Source organism: Medicago sativa, chromosome 3 (genome assembly GCF_051527215.1).
Source record: "Medicago sativa cultivar Bolivia chromosome 3, Bolivia_mono, whole genome shotgun sequence".
Classification (NCBI taxonomy): domain Eukaryota; kingdom Viridiplantae; phylum Streptophyta; class Magnoliopsida; order Fabales; family Fabaceae; genus Medicago; species Medicago sativa.
In genome coordinates this window covers 38,392,128-38,411,981 of record NC_140751.1, presented here as the reverse complement: position 1 = coordinate 38,411,981, position 19,854 = coordinate 38,392,128, and the positions used below count along the sequence as shown (strand labels likewise).

General features: G+C 38.6%; 1 pseudogene; it reads right to left on the bottom strand.

Moving 5' to 3' along the window:
- Nucleotides 1-19,854, bottom strand: part of LOC146937510 (uncharacterized) — a 32,890-nt pseudogene that overhangs the window by 3,496 nt on the left and 9,540 nt on the right.

Below are 19,854 nucleotides of genomic sequence, written 5' to 3'. Positions count from 1 at the left end.
CACCATCCATGTGGGTAAGAATCAAAGCACCACCAGAGAAAGCCCTCTTGACAACATAAGGACCTTCATAGTTAGGTGTCCACTTGCCCCTTGGGTCGGGTTGCTGACTTATCCTTCTTTTCAATACAAGTTCGCCTTCCTTGAATTCTCGAGGTCGGACTTTCTTGTCAAAAGCATTCTTCATTCGCACTTGATACAACTGTCCATGAGCCATAGCATCCATACGTTTCTCTTCAATCAAATTCAACTGGTCATACCGACTTTGACACCATTCAGCCTCGGTTAATTTTGCTTCCATGATTACTCGAAGAGATGGAATCTCCACTTCCAGAGGGAGAACTGCTTCCATACCATACACAAGAGAGAAATGAGTTGCCCCGGTTGAGCTGCGCACTGTAGTACGGTAACCATGCAGGGCAAAAGGTAACATTTCATGCCAGTCTTTGTAAGTAGTGACCATCTTCTGAACAATCTTCTTGATGTTCTTGTTAGCGGCCTCAACTGCACCATTCATCTGAGGTCTATAAGGAGAAGAGTTGTGATGTTCAATTTTGAATTCTTCACATAAAGCTTGCATCATGCTATTGTTCAGATTGGAACCATTGTCAGTGATGATCTTATTGGGAACACCATATCGACAGATGATATTATTCTTGATAAACTTGACAACCACTTGCTTGGTCACATTTGCATAGGAAGCAGCTTCAACCCACTTGGTGAAATAGTCAATTGCCACTAGGATGAAACGATGTCCATTGGAAGCCTTTGGTTCAATTCTCCCGATCATGTCAATGCCCCACATAGAGAAAGGCCACGGGGAAGAGATAACATTGAGAGCATGTGGAGGCACATGAATCTTGTCAGCATAAATTTGACACTTGTGGCATCTCTTAGCATGTTTGTGGCAGTCACGCTCCATAGTTATCCAGTAATAGCCGGCTCTTAACAGCTTTCTTGCCATAGTGTGGCCCGAAGCATGGGTCCCAAAGGTGCCATCATGTACATCATGCATCAACTTCTCAGCTTCTTGTTTGTCAACACATCTCAGCAAGACCATGTCATAGTTCCTCTTGTATAGGATTTCTCCGTCCAGAAAGAATTTGCTAGCCCATCTTCTCAAAGTCTTTTTATCTCTGTTGGAAGCACCAGGTGGATATTCGCGATTCCGCAAGAATTGTTTGATGTTGTAATACCAAGGCTTTTTATCATTCACATCTTCATCAACCTGATCTGGCACATTTTCAATAGTAAACACATGAGCGGGTCTATCAAGACGCTGCACTTTGATCACGGGCACGTCGTTCCAGTGATTCACACGGAACATGGAAGACAAAGTAGCAAGAGCATCAGCCATCTGATTCTCATCCCGAGGGATATGGTGCAACTCAACCTTGGTAAAGTATGTCAACAGACGTCTTGCATAGTCATGGTACGGGATCAGCTTCTCATGATGAGTCTCCCATTCACCCTTTATCTGATTAATAACAAGTGCAGAATCTCCATAGATGTCAAGGTGCTTAATTCTCAGATCAAGGGCTTCTTCGATACCCAAGATGCATGCTTCATATTCAGCTATGTTGTTTGTGCATTCAAATGTTATTCGAGCAGTGAAAGGAATGTGGTGTCCCTGCGGAGTTACAATGATGGCTCCAATCCCTTTACCATAAGCATTAACAGCACCATCAAACACCAATCCCCACTTGCTATTGGGGTCTGGCCCTTCATTGATCAGTGGCTCTTCACAGTCTTTTGCCTTCAGATACATAATCTCTTCATCTGGGAAATCAAACTTAATTGGCTGGTAATCATCAAGAGGTTGACAAGCAAGATGCTCAGCAAGGACACTTCCTTTGATTGCTTTCTGAGCTTTGTACACAATATCATATTCAGACAACAGCATTTGCCAACGTGCGATCTTTCCAGTGACAGCAGGCTTCTCAAAGATGTACTTGATTGGATCCATTCGGGATATCAACCAAGTTGTATGATTCACCATATAATGACGCAGGCGATTGGCAGCCCAGGGTAAGGCACAACAAGTCTTTTCAAGCATTGTATACCGAGTCTCGCAGTCGGTGAACTTCTTGCTCAGATAGTAGATGGCATGCTCTTTCTTACCAGTCTCATCTTGCTGACCGAGAACACAGCCCACTGAATCATCCAACACTGACAGATACATAATCAAAGGCCTTCCTTCCACTGGCGGGACAAGGATAGGTGGTTCCAACAGGTATTCTTTGATGCTATCAAAAGCTTCCTGGCATTCATCATTCCATACAACAGGCTGATTCTTTCTGAGCAATTTGAAAATGGGACCACAAGTAGTAGTCATGTGAGATATGAATCTTGAAATATAATTCAGATGTCCGAGGAAACCTCTGACTTGCTTCTCAGTTTGAGGGGCCGGCATCTCTCTGATGGCTCGGACTTTGTCAGGATCAACTTCAATGCCTCTTTGACTGACAATGAAGCCTAGCAACTTTTCGGATCTTACACCAAATGTGCACTTGTTAGGATTCAACCGCAGCTTGTACTTTCTCAATCTTTCAAACATCTTTTTCAAATACACAACATGCTGCTCTTCATCACTTGATTTCACAATCATATCATCAACATATACTTCGATCTCTTTGTGAATCATATCATGAAACTGAGTGGTCATACCCCTTTGATAAGTAGCACCAGCATTTATTAAGCCAAACGGCATCACTTTATAACAGAACGTTCCCCACGGAGTAATGAAGGACGTCTTTTCTCTATCTTCAGGTGACATTCGTATCTGATTATAACCAGAAAAACCATCCATAAAGGAGAACACTTTGGATTGAGCAGTACTGTCAACAAGCACATCAATATGAGGCAATGGGAAGTTATCTTTTGGACTGGCTTTATTCAGGTCTCTGTAATCAACACACATTCGAACTTTCCCATCTTTCTTTGGTACCGGTACGATGTTGGCAATCCACTCAGGATATTCAGCTGTCATGAGGAAACCCGCATCAATTTGCTTTTGCACCTCAGCCTTGATCTTAAGAGCCATGTCTGGACGAGACCTTCTCAACTTCTGTTTGACAGGAGGACATTCAGGCCTTGTCGGTATCCGATGTTCCACAATCTTGGGATCTAGACCCGGCATATCTTCATAGGACCATGCAAAGAAATCTGGATAGTCATGGAGAAGTTGAGTAATCTTCCTTTTCACTTCTGGCTCAAGTGCAGCACCGATCTTGATCTCTCGCTTGTTTTCTTCAGTACCCAGGTTGATAAGCTCAATTTCCTCCTGGTGAGGCTGAATGGCTCTTCTTTCTCGCTCAAGCAGTCGAGTGATCTCATACGGTATCTCTTCATTATCATCATCCTCATCTTCAGCTTCATATACAGGGAATTCAAAATTTGGATGAACCATAGGGTCACTGTGTTCAACGGGTTTATTATGGTTCAATCTGCATAATATGATTGGGATGATTTTAGAAAAAGTTTTTCATGCAGATTTTTGAAATTAATAAGAAAATACAGATGTTTTGGTTTTTTCTGGCATTACCATTATTTCCAAGAAAAAGGCACTAAAAAGTAAAAAACAAAGAGTCGTGAGAAAAACGACAACTTTTATTGATAACGGCAATGCCGAAACAAACATGCCCTTACAATGATATCACTTTCGCCTTGGGCAGAGCGAAAGGATTGTTATTTTGAAAACAAAAAACATGAGCAACAAAACACATTACATGGAAGCATGCATGACTAAAGGAACATCAATGGCCTCCCAATTTTTCACAGTGCCTCCTGGTATAACAAATGTAGGCACGTGACTTCCTTCAGCAGCATCTTCAGTAATAGCGTTGATGAACCCAGCACTGTAGAAGGTTCCCTTTGAAACACCAGAAGTTGGAGAGAATCCAAGGCCCTCTTTACGCTTGTTTTCCAGAATCTGAATCACTTTGCCCCAGCCGGCAGCTTGCCCTGCCTGGACAGCCTTCTGGGCGTCTTTCAGTGAAGCCATAGCAGTACCAGCCCTCCGGGGTTCTGCACCCTCGACAGTCAAGCCTTGAAACGACGTCCCTTCAGCGGACCCTGCTTCAACACAAGAGAAAGATGATACCTGGCTAACCAGAAATGCCTCTTCACCATGCACAGTGACAATCTTACCATTCCTCATGAACTTGAGCTTCTGATGCAAAGTAGAAGTGACTGCTCCAGCGTCGTGGATCCACGGTCTTCCGAGGAGACAGCTGTAAGAGGCATTAATATCCATGACCTGGAAAGTAATCTGAAATGTCTCGGGACCAATGGTAATTGGCAAGTCCACTTCCCCGAGAACATCCTTGCGAGATCCATCGAAAGCCTTAACCAGATAGCTGCTACCCCTCAGGGAAATTCCATGATGGCTTAATTGCCTTAGTGTGGACTCAGGCATTACATTCAACGATGATCCAGTGTCCACCAAAACGTTGGATATCACGTCAGACCCACAGTGCACCGAGATATGTAGAGCCAAGTTGTGATACTTCCCTGCTTCGGGGAGTTCATCATCACCGAATCCCAAACTGTTGCAAGCAGTAATATTACCTACTATCCCATCAAATTGATCCACAGAGACTTCGTGGTCAACATAAGCCTGCTCCAGTATCTTCATTAATACCTTCCTGTGGGCTTCTGAGCTCATGAGCAGAGACAAGATGGATATCTTTGATGGGGTTTGTAGTAGCTGGTCAACAATCTTATAGTCACTTTTCTTGATAAGCCTCAGGATTTCGTCCAGATTGGATTCTTCGATAGATTGGCCTGCTGGGCCGGTATTCTTGTCAACAGGAGGAGCAACTGGTGGTGTTATTGTGGCAATGGGTGTCACTCCCTTCTTTTGAAACAAGGGTGGACGGACTTTCCCGCCTCTGAGAGCTGTAACTTCACTAGCAACATTATCAACTATGGCTGGGGATACCAGAGGCACCTCCACCCCGTTCTCAATCATGGTTGCATTATACTTGTAGGGAATTGCTTTGGTAGAGGTATAAGATACCGGACCAGGTAACCTGATCACCAAAGGCTCAACATTCTTTGCCTGAGATACACTTTCAACAGGAGAGTCATGGAACACTGGTACAATCACACATACATCACTGGTAATCAAGTGCTTGTCATCCATCAGACTCTGGATATCATTTTGCACAACACCACAGCCCATAGGATTCCGAAGACATTCCGGACAAGAAGCATGATCATGTTTGAACAGAGAAGCCTGGCAAAGTTTGACGTGTAATGGCACCAAGGGAGTAACGACATTGCGGACATCCAACATGGGATCCTCTTGAGGAACGGGAACCCTTTCAAAGGCCTCAATCATATTGACGGCAGCATGGTTTGGAAGCGGATTGTCAAGAACATGAGGAACACTATTCTCAAAAGTCAACCGTCCCTTTTCTATCAGGTCTTTCACAATATATTTCAGAGCAAAGCAACCTTCAACATCGTGGCCTTGAGCGCCCTGATGGAACTCACATGTCAGATCCTGTCGGAACCTGGGAGGCAACGGATTAGGCGGAGGCTTTCCTGGTCTAGTAACACAGTGTCCCTTGGCCAGTAGAGTGGGGAGCAGCTCACCATACCGCATTGGTATTGGTGGAAAAGAAGGTTTGGGTCGGGGACCCTGTTGTTGCTGCCGTTGCTGTTGAGCGGGAGGCTGTTGTTGTACTTGCTGAGGAATGGCATTGACGGGCATTGGTGGTTGACCCGGTGGTAGAGGATACTGTTGATAGAATGGCGGGAAGAAGGGATGTTGAGAGTACTGCATGTAGTGATAGGGCAAGGGCAATTGTGTAGCAGCTGCAGATGGGTTACCAGATACCATCCCTACGTCAGATTCTTTCCTCTTGTGGTGACCATTACCATACTTCTTTGGCGCACTGTTTGAAGATTCACCCTTCTCAAGGACGATAATACCATCTCGGACAGCCTCCTCTAGACGAGTTCCCATTGTAACCATATTAGAAAAGTTGTTTGGAGCAGAGACTATCATTCTTTCCTTATATTCCTTCTTCAGAGTCTTCAGGAATGTCTGTGTTAACTCTTCCTCATCAAGTCGAGGAGAAACACGGGCAGCTGCCCCTCTCCACCTCTGAGCATATTCACGGAAGGTTTCATCTGATTTCTGAGATAGGGCTTTAAGAGAGTCCCTATTTGGCCTTAGACGGGTATTGAACTCATATTGACCTTCAAAAGCAGCAGCGAGTTCTTCAAAAGTATGGATGTTGTCTTTGCTCAGACTAGTGTACCAATCTGCTGCATCATCTGTCAAGCTACTCTGGAAGCAATGGATCATCAGCGCATCATTATCGGCGTAATTAGCCATTTTTCGGACATACCGGATAACATGGTTGTGTGGGCAAGAAGTCCCATTATACTTGTCAAATTCTGGTTCTTTGAATTTCTTAGGAACCTCAAATCGGGATACCAAGCATAGATCACGAGCTTTAGCAGGAGCACCGTTGTTTCCTCGGCTAGCCTTGACCTCACGGAGTTCTCCAGCCAACTCCCTTAACTGTCTCTTCATAGCTTCCATTGCGGGATCTTGTCCACGCGGAGTGTCAACATCAATCACCTGTTGCACAGTGTGTACAATAGGGTCGGTAACAACAGTAGTCACCTGAGGCATAGCAGTGGATACAGGAATCTATCCTTGACCAGCAAAACCAGAGACACCATCAGCGGTATTAGGAGAGTAGTAAGCTGAGAGGCCATAAGGACGGCCGTTGGGCATAACAAACCGAGCATCAGTAGCCACAGTAGACAGTGGGATAGAGGGAATCACCTCAGCAGTAACTGGAACAGAAGTGGCTGGTTGTTCCTGTGCAGCCATCATAGCGGACATAGCGTCATGAGCCTTAGCCAAATCTTCTTTCATAGCAGCCAATTCGGCACAGAGCTGAGCATTTTCTTCTTCAAAATTAGCCATCATTCTTCTCTTGTGAAATCTTGTCTGATGAATTCTATCTGGTTGGTAGACTTTGCGAACACGAGCCACTTTTCAGACTGCGGCGGACAAAACCAGGAGGCAATGAGCACGAGAGAAGTCCTTTGTGGCCAATGAATGCATATGATGCATGAAATGTGTTAATGCATATGCAAAAAGACTCTTTTTGTGTTACCGAAGGGTTTTAGACAAATTATAAACTTGTAAACATTACTAAACAACAATTAACATAAACGGGAAACAAACAACCAACATATAGTTTTACAAGACAATTCTGACATAAACAAATGGAAATAACAACAGGAAAAAGAAACCCTCAAGCATAGGAAGTGGAAGCGTCGTCCTCAGACTCAGACTCATAGCTACAGTATCGTGCATAGAAGTCACGGGCACCTCTAGCCCTCTTGGAGTCCCTCATGAGCAATCTATCTTTCTCTTCAATCTCTCTCTTAGCCTTAGCTAGCTCTTTCTTCAGTGTCAAGACCTCGTGAGTCTTCTGCTCATCCTTTCCATCCAAAGTCATGATCAAATTCTCAGCCTCATAGTATCTAGCTCTCCACTGATGCTTCTCCCGACTCTCCATAGCTAGATGCTCCTGATACATCTCCTGGGTAGGTGGGAGTAGAGGCAAAGGCATGGTAGGAACAGATGCAGACACATATCTCATAGAGGGGTAAGGCATACCAATCTCCTCAGCTTGGTTTATCACCCACTGTGTATAGGCCTCGTGAGCAATACCGGACCTTACACCCATATGCTTCACCTCTTTCTTCCGAAGCTTAGTCCAAGCTTCCATGAAATCCTCTCTTATTCCTGTGGGAGCATTGGAGTAGTGAAAGAAGTAAGGAGCTGTAGCAAGATTGATGGGCTTATCTTTCATCGGAAAACCAAATTGTCGCAAAGCAAGCTCCAGGTTATAGTTAATTCCACCCCGGGTACCAAGAAGAGGTACATTAAGAAACTTACCACCACCAAAGATAATTTCCTTAACCCTAGAAGCGGGAGTGAGCCAAACCACTTCATTAGGAGTGAGAGCCATAATCCCCTGTGAAATAGACCAATTCTCCGGATTGTCATGGAAAGACTCCGGAAGGTGCGAAATAAACCACCTATAGAGGAGAGGCACACAACAAAGAATGTAGCCACGACCCTTGCCGGAACGATCATGAATAGCATGGTATGTGTCAGCTAGCAAAGTGGGAACCGGATTCTTGGAGTGGAAGATCATAATAGCATTCATGTCCACGAAGCCATCAAGATTCGGAAAGAGAATAAGCCCGTAGATGAGAAGTGCAAGAATAGCCTCGAGAGTGTCCTGACAAGTGGTATTAAGGTTGGCTTTCCCAAGAAGATACTCTGAAGTGAACCCTCGGATACGTGCCTTAGTGACAAGATTCTTGGAGACATCGGTGGTCCTGAGATAGAGATCCTTAGCAATAACCAATGGAGTAAGAGGAGGCTCAAGTCCTGAGAAAGGTACCCCCTTAGCAATAGACAGATCCATCAAGGAAGAATAAGCCTCTAGAGTAGGCACCAGCTGAAAGTCCGGAAAAGTAAAGCACCGATAGTCCTGATCATAGAATTGCACTAGAGTGTGCACAAGCTTCTCGTCCACATGGGTCTAGAGAATAGTAAGTAAAGCCCCGTAACGACGTCGGAAACCAGTCGGATCCTCAATCTTGAGTGCCAAACCTCTCAAATTAGCCAAATCCACTTCCTTGAACTTGTAGGACTTAGTCATCTTCATCCCTACAACGTTTACAAATTCAACTTGTCTAAGCCCTTCGATAACAATGCATGGAAAAAAGTTTATGCATGTATGCATGCATGCATGAATGCATGATTATGTTCAAGTTCGGAGAAAACATAGTGGGTTGAGATTCAAAGTCGAGGAGTCATGGGTGGACACGGTGTCCGGTGAATCTAGGGCTTTAGGATAATAGTAACAGGGTTCTAAAAAAGGTTCCCAAGTTGCAACCTCTCCGACGTACCTCATGGTGTCACGAGACAACACTCGCTCCATGATTATACGTGGAAGGTCTAACTTGAGTGTAGTATTGCGTGACGACTAAAACTCGAGACAACACTCGGTTTAGCCTCCGCACTACGTCCTAGAAAATGGCCATGGATGGGTTTGGTTATCTACGGTTCATAGCGTCATAGAACAATTAGAGGTAAAGTGCCTAAACGCGACAACACGCGTCGACAACATCACCCCCAAAATGCCTCAGCTATGTGGGATTGATCGCATAATCCAAAACACGAGGCAACCCCCGGAATGAATTGTCGATTATATCCCTCCTAGATCCTAAGTTCACTCAGCCCGGGTGCAGGACTTTTGATATTCTCACCCCACACGTTTGCAAGAAATTAAACATTTATTCACATAGGAAAGCAAGTAAAAGAAACAAGTAAAAATACAAGCGCAAGCGTGGAAATAAAGACTAGGCGTAACCCTCGAATCTCCCCAGTGAAGTCGCCAGCTGTTTTATCTTGGTTTTCGGGTGTCAAACATTGATTACATTTGAACCTTTTAAACCGGTGATATCTTATTTTTTCTTGGGAAGGGAAAAAAGTAAGCAAAACCCTTGAGAATCGAGGTCCGGGAGTTGTTTTCGCTACGGGAAGGTGTTAGGCACCCATAACGACTATAGTATCCTATAGGAACCGTCTTTAATTTCTACGCGCGCTTTATTTTTAAATGCTATTTTGAAATGATATTTACACCCAAAGTTTTCTAAGTGAAGAATTGGAGGGAGAAGAATGTTTTTGGATTTTTATTTTAGTTGAATTGAAGGAATTTTGTTCCTTGCCTACGTACCCGTTTAAGGGATCAAATCCACCGTAGTTCTCTTCCAAAAATGTTTTTGTTTTTGTTGGTTGATTTTAAGTTTGAAAATTGGAATTTGAAGAATAAGAGAGAGGCCTTAAAGGCATGAGAATTTATGAAAAGAGTGAGGTTTGATTAGTCATTTTGCAAAATGTGGTCCAAGTTTGATTATTTTCATTGAAATTTGATTAAGAAAATGAAAAAAGAAAATACAATGGGATTTTGGATCCCAAGGTTTATCTGGAAAATAGTTTGAGTGAAGTTTGTTCATATTTTTTTTTGGAAAGATTTTTCTAAGTATAAAGCCTAAACATTCATCTAAACATGGAATCCTAGACATACATCTAAACATGCATATTCTAGCTACATAGTGATGTGTGTGCATGTGTCGGTGTTTGTGTCGGTGTACATTATTAGAGTCCATTGTCCTTTACATCACATCCTAGATACATTCTATGGCCTCTTTGCCAAGAAATTAAAAGCATAGGAATATTACAAAATTCTTAAGTGTTACATTCTAACTTTGGTACAAATTAAATTGCAAAAAGAATAGAGATGAATATGGGATGAAATGGAGATGCTTATGATGAATATGAAACATGAAATGAAAAGGTTAGTAGCATAAGGCAATACCAAAGGAAATAAAGCAAGAGAAACACTAGAACATAAAGGATAGAAAATGAGTGCAAACATGGCTAAAATTTGTTCATAGAATGCAAGAACCATATGACCTATAATTCACACATTCCAATACATTTTTAAAGGTTTAGAGTCAAGTCTTGGAATGGGAATTAAGGCAACATGATTTACTTGGCATTTTAAAACAAACTTCAAGCATATTTGCATTATTTATTTACACAAGTAACTTGTAAGCTAAGCAACCTACCAAGATTCACAATTATGCACCAACATTAAACACAAACAGTAGCTAAAACCCTATGAAATCAAGTGGTATAGGTCACCAACATTCATCAAGCAATTGGAATTAAAATCAAACAAATTTCTATTCATTTTTAGCACAAAATATGACAAAAATAGCAAGAAAATCAACACCTTCTTTTTTAACCAATTTCAACATGTGAAAATTATCACAAAATGCTACAAAACTATCAAGAAACCTATATGAATTTTTAGGAATTTTTTTAAAGGTTTTTTGGACTAAAAAGTGTAAGAAAATTATTAATTCTAACAAAAATAAGAGAAAAAAATGCTTCAAATATTTTTCACAGGCTTTTGCACAAAATAATGTCACCAAAATGTTAAGAAAAAGATTGAGCACACATTAGAAAAAATTTTATGATTTTTTATGAAAAGATTGAGCAAGCAGGGGTGCAAGTATCACAAAGCAGTGTTAGAGATAGCAAGAAAAATGCAAAAACGAAAAAAGCAGGCCAAAAGCCCAGGCCCTAAACAAAAAAAGGAAACTGGACGGGTCAATCCATGGGTCAAACCGGTTCAGTGGCCTATATAAGGTCATGAACCGGTTTTTTCCTCATTTCTACTTCCTCTTTCTCTCTCTAACATTGCAAAGCTCTCTTCTCTCTCTCTAAAACCTCTGCAACCTAACCCTGGCCGGAAACTGGGAAGGACGGCGGAGGAACGGCGGAGGAAGATGAACATTCATCTTCTCCGACGATCTGAAAGAAATTTTTACATGAAAACGTCCGTCTTCCTTCCCTCTTTACGAATCCAAGGTTATTTTGGTGGAAACATGGAGAAAACGAAGTAGATCGGACTTATCCTTCGTTTTTAGGGTTTCGAACTTTTTCCTCAAAATTCTTGGAATTAAACCCTGATCTAACTCGTTTCCTTCGCTGATTACGAATCTGAACTTTGTTTCGTGAAACAAACGGTGAATCCCTGAGATTTTGTGCTCTAGGGTTTCGTTTCAAAATTTTTTTTGGAATCTTTTCGAAATCCTCTTTGATTCACCGTTTATTTTCGCAATTAAACCTTCGATGATGATTATATGAAGAAACGAGGAGGTTTTATGGACTTACTTGAACTTGATTGGAGATTTGAACTGGATTCTTCGGAGAAACTTGGACTCTGAATCTTCTTTTGATGTTTTGTGGTAAGTTTTACTCCGAAACTGAAAATAAATCAGTTCTTCCTCTTCTTCCTCTTCGCTGGTTCAGATTCCCTTTGATTCTTCTTCTTCTCTTCCCAATCTCTCTGTGATCGCGTGGTTCGTCACTTCGGTGGCGGATTCATGCTTGAATTGCAGAGATTCGAAGTTCAATGATGATGATTCTCGTAAGAGTCACTGAGAACTCTTCGAAACAAACACTTCAATTCCAATTGTTTTTGCTGTCGAATCCTGGATTTTGGTTTTCTGTGATGAAACTCTATGAATTTGTGATGAATTGGTTCGAATTTTGTGAAAAATTGTTGTGATTTGGTGTTTGTTACGGTGGTTCAATTCAGTTACGGTGGTGACTGTGGTGGCCGTAATAGTTTGTTACGACGGAGAGAGTTGGAAGAGAGAGAGAGAAAGGTGATTACGTTGTTGATGATGTGTAATCTGATGAATGGTATCTGCTGTGCAATGATGAGTTGGCCCTTATTTATAGGTGCCAAGTGTAATGATTGGACCAATAGGAATAGGACACCTGGATTTGGACCTGAAATGATTCGGCCTTGGCTTATTTTGGACCTGGGGACCTTCCTGCAAATTTTGAAAGTTCATGGACTATTCTTATAAAAAGAAAAAAGGACTGGACTGTAAAAAAAACTAATCTGCAAAATGATGAAAAATAAGGACGAAAAAAAAAGACAAAGGAAAAAATGACACAAGGACTAAAATGCAAAATTAGAAACTTTAGGACTTAGAAAAAAAACTAAAAATAAAATTGGAATAAAAAAATGGTAATTTGACTAAACGTAAAGTGAAACAATTAAAACTGACAAAACGGACTAAAACGGACCAATGGCCTAAATGAGGTACTTTAAAGTAACCTCTCTCTGCCGAAATTTCGTGTGAAATGACCAAAATGCCCCTGGGGCTAAAACAACTGTAAATGACTCAGATGCAAATTTAGAATGGATTTTTAACAGAGAAATGAGACAACAGTTTATTTAAACCAACTTGAAAGACTCAGAGACAATTTTAAGGGTTTAAACAGAGCTTTAACACATGAAAAGACTAAAATGCCCCTAGGGGCAAAACTGACTCAAAATGACTTCAAATGCAATTTTTGAACTGGATTTTGACATAGACTTGAAATGAAGACTTATTCACACTACTTGAAAGGACTCAACCAAAATTTTGAAAGACTGCGAGAAATTTGACATAGGAAATGACTAAAATACCCTTGTGTGTGAACTTTGCAAATAACATTGAAATAAAATGCAGAGAAAGATGTAATTGATCAGAGACAGTTCAAATGACTTATAATGCAAGACAAGAATTGAGTTGGTATTTTTAGGTCCAAAATTAGGGTATAACAGTGTGGAAATTGAGTTAAAAAGACTAAACACAAATTCCCATGTTGGGTAGAACTAGTGTTGTGTGAATTGAAAAAAGTGGAAGTCCCAAATCGGATGGAACACACACATTAGTAGTGTTTATATAGTGGGGGTGTACCTCTAATTAATGGGGGTACATAAGCACTAGAGAAAAAATATATATTGATATATATATTTTATTATTTGGAAATGATAAATTAAATAATTAATTTAATCATTATTAGAAAGTGCTTTCTTAGTCCCCAAGTTTTGCTAAAGTATTTTTGTACTAAATATAATATATTTTGGTACTCAATTGAGATATTTTTGTACTAGATCTAATATGTGAATTACTTAATGACAAAGTAATGTATTACTTGTTCCTAAAGTTTCTCACTTATTAGTTGTGAATTTTTTCTATAAATAGAGAGCTCACACAGTACATTCCACACACCAAATCGCACAGTTGATGCTTCCTATGCGGTTTCTCTCTTCTCTCTCCGACTTGTGTTAACAAGTTTCTTCTGCTTCTACTCCTTTCTGTCCCTTCGGAATTAAGAGTGTTCTTAAGACCATAGTCCCTTTTCGGTTTAATGTCCCTTCGAAATTAAGAGTGGTCTTAAGTTCATAGTCCCTTCAATAATCTAAGTCCCTTCGGAATAAAGAGTACTATTAAGATCATAGTCCCTTTCGTAATAATAATGTCCCGTCGGAATTATGAATGATCTTAACAGTATATAAATTATTTAAATATTTTTCTATTTGAGGAGAAATGGTGGTATCACCATATTTGAGTGGTCGTAGTACCATATTGAAAGTTTGGAGAACTTAAAGGTTAGAATGGTGGAAACACCATATTTGAGTGGTCTTAGCACCATATAGAATGGTAATAATACCATATTAAAGTGGTTTCAGTATTAAAGAGTGGTCTTAGTACCATATTTGAAGGTGTAATTCTCGAACGGTTTTCTACAGTGCAGTAGTTAACCGCACAGTTGTAGCTGGGCTTGTTTTATCCTGGAGGCGGCGTGGTTGATAGTCTACCTTGCACAACTTTGGGTAGTGCTACGAAACGTTTTAAAGAGAGCGACCTGGTCGTGACTCAACCTAGCAACAACTTCGGTAGATAATAGAATTTGGAAATCCAAATACAATAGTTTGGAAATCCAAAAACAACAGACTTTTAGGAGCAGGTCGAAGGCATGGAAAAAATGAAAATTGAAATACCAGTCAAAGAAATGATCACACTAAGCCCTAAATTAGTTAAATTGGTCAACAATTTCATCAGTCAAAAAGACAACACACCCAATGAAGGAGGGTTTCCTAAAAGTATCAATGACTTATTAAAACAAAAATCTATACAGAAATTGTAAGATCCTGGTTGTTTTAACATCACAGTTTCGATCAACGGTGTTTACATAGGTGAAGCTCTCCGTGACTTAGAGAGATCCTATCACTAGTGCAAATTTGACCAAAGGATAATTAATATTATACCTATTTCATTAAAAAAAAGGTGTGAAATAGAATTAAGGTGGCAATTTTGTAAATATATTGAAAATTTCAGTTTTAGTGGTAACCTTCCAAACCTTATTTTAAGAAAAAACAGATGTTAAATATAAGAAAAATGAGGTGGCAAACTTGTTAAATTTATTTTAGGCTAATGCTTTATATAGAGACAAAACAATTCACGGGAATTCACGACAGACAAAATAACACTATCTTTTTATTCCAGCAACTGCCTTTATTGTAAGTGGGGCCACTTTTATTTTTTTGTTTTCAAAGGATTTCCATATTCGTGATTCATTCGCGAGGAAAATCTCACGATGTATAGCATTGTCCTTTATTTTATACCTTATTTTAAGAAAAAAGGTGTGAAATAATAAAAGGTGGCAAACTTGTAAATATCATTTCAAACCTGATTTAAAAAAAAGGTTTGATATGGGCTTTTTTTATTGAATAAATCTAATTAATAGATTAAAATTGCCACTAGAGTGAATCGAACCTGAGACCTTTAAATAAATACACTCTAATGTCTCAAGTCAACACCATCAAAACAAACAAGTGAATTAAAGTGTAGCATATCTTTTTTTCCCTTGTAACAAATAACAAATTACAAACTCTTCGTTATAAAAAATAATAATAATAATAATAACAAACTCTTTCGCTCTCCGGTCTCTACGATATTTAGCTCATCATTCAATCAAAGTGAAGGAGGTATTCAAGTCATTCAATATTTTTCTGTTTTTAATGTGGTTGTATTCAATCTTCTTGTTATCCATGAATGTGCTTGTTTGTTATATCTTTTGTTTTCCACGATTTAGTTTAGTCTTAATTCGGTGGTTACACGTTTTAGTTGATCCATGAATCTTTTTTTTTTTTACTTTATATGTTTTTCCTTGGTAATGGTTATTCTATTGTGCACTTGTGAAGCAGTTTTAAGAATGGTGTCTTTGAGAACAAAACAAGATATGTTTGAAAATAAGCTTGACTAATAGTCTCTTGACAATGAGTGAGCTACCGAGAGGTTGTATTTATTTAGATTTAGAATTTTATCTTTTAATTTAGGGTTAATACGTTTTTACCCCCCTGTAATATGGGCGAGTTCTGGTTTTCACCCCTGTAAAAAAGATTCTTTCGATTCCAACCCTGTAATATGAAGATTCTTTTGAAAACAACCCTGATCCCATCTGACACACTATTCATGCTGATGTGGCATGTTGACTGTGCATTTCTGATGACGTGGCACGTTGACTGTATAATTATTTTTATTTTTTATTTTTTTAGGCACGATGACGTGGCATTTCTTATTTTTTTAATTAAATTTTAAATGATTTTTTAAATTTTTTTAAAAAATATATTTTTTTTTAAAAATAAAAAAACGAAAAAAATTCTGAAAAATAAAAAAAAAACCAAAAAAATTGGAAAAATTAACAAAAATGTAAACAAAAATCTGGAAAATTTTAAAAATAAAAAATAAAATTAAAAAAATGAAAACATTCGGGAAAAAATTAATAAATTTCGAAAAATTCATCAATATAACATGATTTATATACCGGTGTCAATCAATATACATTGTATCCTGTTATTCGGACATGATTTTTATAAATACGATTAATCTTCAAATTTTTGAAAATGATAAGTCTTGAAATTTTTGAAAAAAGATTAATCAGCTCTTTGGGACTGGTTGTTTCTTTTCAAAAATGTCCTCAATTTTCAATACAAATAAAACATGTAACACATCGTAAATATTAAAAAAAATTCCAGATTGTTTTTATCCTCAATTTTTAAATATTAGAAAATATTCTCAAATTTGAAAATATCTGAATTTTCCTAAATTTTTAAATAAATTTGTACACAGATTTTTAAAAATAAAAATATTTTCCCAAAGAGCTGATTAATCTTTTTTCAAAAATTTCAAGATTGATCATTTTCAAAAATTTGAAGATTAATCATATTTTTAAAAATCATGTCCGAATAATAGGATACAATGTATATTGATTGACACCGGTATATAAATCATGTTATACGGTTGAATGACAAGTACTTTCCGAGAAAAAAAAAGAACGTATAAAGTTTTTTTTTAACAAAGAACGTATAAAGTGTTAAAGAACGTATAAAGTTTTGTTAAATATAGTATTCAGCATCTAATTATTTAAGCTCGTCGAAAAAAATCATTTAATATGATGTTATTTTTTAATTTTTAATTATTTTCAATTGGATTCGAAAAAGAATTTTAATTTTTTTAATTCTGAAAAATTTTCTGAAATTAAACTAAAAATATCTGAAGTTAAAATTTTCCAGAATTTTTTTTAATTTTCCAGAATCTTTTAAATTCAATTTTAATTAATTTTCCAGAATTTTTTTTAAATTTTTTTTATTTTTTAAAATTTTCCAGATTTATTTTTTTTTTAAATTTTTTCGGATTTTTGTTTTCACTTTTATTAATTTTTTAAAAAATTTTCGGTATTTTTTTTATTTTTTAAGATTTTTTTTTGTTTTTTATATTTTTTTTAAAAAAAGTTTAAATAAAAAATGCCACGTGTACCCTATAAAAAAAATAAAAATAATTATACAGTCAGCGTGCCACGTCATTGGGGAGTGTGTCAAATGGTACCAGGGGTGTTTTCGAAAGAATCTTCATATTTCAAGGTTGGAATCGAAAGAATCTTTTTTACAGGGGGAAAACCAGAACTTGCCTATATTACAGGGGGTAAAAATGTATTAACCCTTTAATTTATGAAGTTTCACCTTTATTATTGATGATGATCAAAACTAGAAAGATTGGCAGTTTTATGAGATTTATAATAATAAATCAAATATTCATTTCATGTATGAATGTCAATTTAATCACAGTTGTTTGTCTTAAGATACTTTACTCATGGTGGAGAATACAATACTCATTTTTAATAAGTGAAAGTTTGTTTCTCTTGGATATTTATGATCAGATATATACCTAGGTAACAATTTTAATAAGTGAAATTTATATCATCTTATTATGATGATGTGTTGTAGTATAAATTGTAGCTTCACTACTCTCCATTCTTGATACATCATCACCCTTATGAGTATTCAAACCCTTTGATATGAGTAATTAAACTTTTTTTTTTGTTTTTTGAACAAGCCAAAATGGAATTATATAACCAACACAAAAAGCAGTTCCCAAGCACAAGGTGTGCCTATGGAACTACTGCAGTACAACAGAGTATGTCAGTAACGGTAGGTGAGCACACCAGTGATTAGCCAATACCCAAACAAGCTAACGGGTTTGACCACCACCTCTGAATGCCAAAAACAAACAAGACTTTTTTTGCTTTCAGCCATCCTAGAGATAACAATTTAACCTTGTCTAGCAGATGTGGAACTAAAGTTACAACATTATTGAACAGTCGGTTGTTTCGTTCGTTCCAGACAACCCAAGTACATAGAAGCCAAATTGGCTGCAAGAATGAACGCTTAGCTTTACCAGGACCTGTCATCAATGTAAATTGCAACAAATGATCAGAAACATTATTAGTATCGACCCCCACAAAGCCAATCCACTCACGCACATGCTGCCATAACGATGCAAAAGTATTGCAATTGATAAATAAATGTTCGGCTGTTTCAACGTGTCCACATGGTGAAACACAGTAAGCCGTTGATAATGGTATAACCCCGCGCATTTCCAGGTTAGCTTTCATTGGTAGACGATCCTGAATGAGCCGCCAAGCAAAAATTGATACCTTCAGAGGAACCTGATGATGCCAAACCAACTCCAAAGGTGTGTCCATACTAGGTGTAACACCGATTGTCAGCAAATCATAAGCACCACGCACAGTGTAACCCCGAACAGGGTCCGGAGTCCACACCCACTTATCTGAAACATTAGGAAAAACAGAGACATCAAATAGTAAAGTCCTACACTCCTCTAATAATTCCTCCTCCCACGCCCACATCCTGCTGCGCCACCTTCAACCCTCCCTACCATGCAAAAGACCAAGGGAGAACAAATCCACCACTGTAGCGTATTTGTTCTCAGCTAAGTCAAATAACCGAGGAAACCGCACACAAAGAGGAGTACCCCCAATCCACCTATGAGTCCAAAATAGCGTTTCAGCCCCATCTTCCACCCTCCTCAACACCCTATCACCAAAAGAGAGCAACCGACTATTCCGACCGACAATCTAGATTTAATGCGTTTCAGTATTGGATCCCAAAAAGAGAGTCGTCGCAAATTACCCCCAATAGGAAAGCCTGGATACATAAAAGGAATCGTTCCCACTTTGCAACTCAACAGCGAAGCCGCCTCATTCAACCACGAATCAGTGATATTAATTCCCACCAACAAACTTTTATTGAAGTTTACCTTCAAACCCGACATAGATTCAAAAAGAAAAAGTGCTGCTCGGAGAGCCTGGACATTAGCCCAACTCTTGTGCCCCAACAATAAAGTATCGTCAGCAAATTGAAGTTGTGACACAACCATCGAATTGGCCACACCCACTAAATACCCAGTAAACAGATGATTATCAACCATTGCTTTCATCAATATGTTTAGTCCCTCGGCCGTAATCAAGAACAAAACAGGAGAAAGTGGATCACCCTGATATAAGCCCCTGTGTAAATGAAACTCCTCCGTTGGACTTTCGTTTACAAGAACGGAAGTTGTAGCAGCACCCACACATTCTCTAATCCACTTCCACCACAGAACCGAAAAAGACATACACTTCATAACCGTATCTAGATATCCCCAATCAACAGAATCGTAGGCTTTTTCGAAATCCACTTTAAATAACATAAGCTCCTTCTTTAACTTACGAGCCTCATCGACCACCTCATTAGCTATAAGAATCCCGTCTAGAATTTGCCAATTCTTAATAAAAGCAGACTGAGTTTCAGATACCACACTACTAATCACAAGCCTCAATCTATTTGCGAACAATTTTGCTATAATTTTATACAAGCTCCCCACCAAAGATATAAGTCTAAAGTCATTAAGTCTCTGTGGATTTCCCACCTTAGGAATGAGAACAATAAAAGTAGTATTGATACCTTTAGCTAATTTGCCGTTGCGGTGAAACTCTGAGACAAACCTCAAAATGTCATCTTTCAAGTCAAATCAGAATTCTTT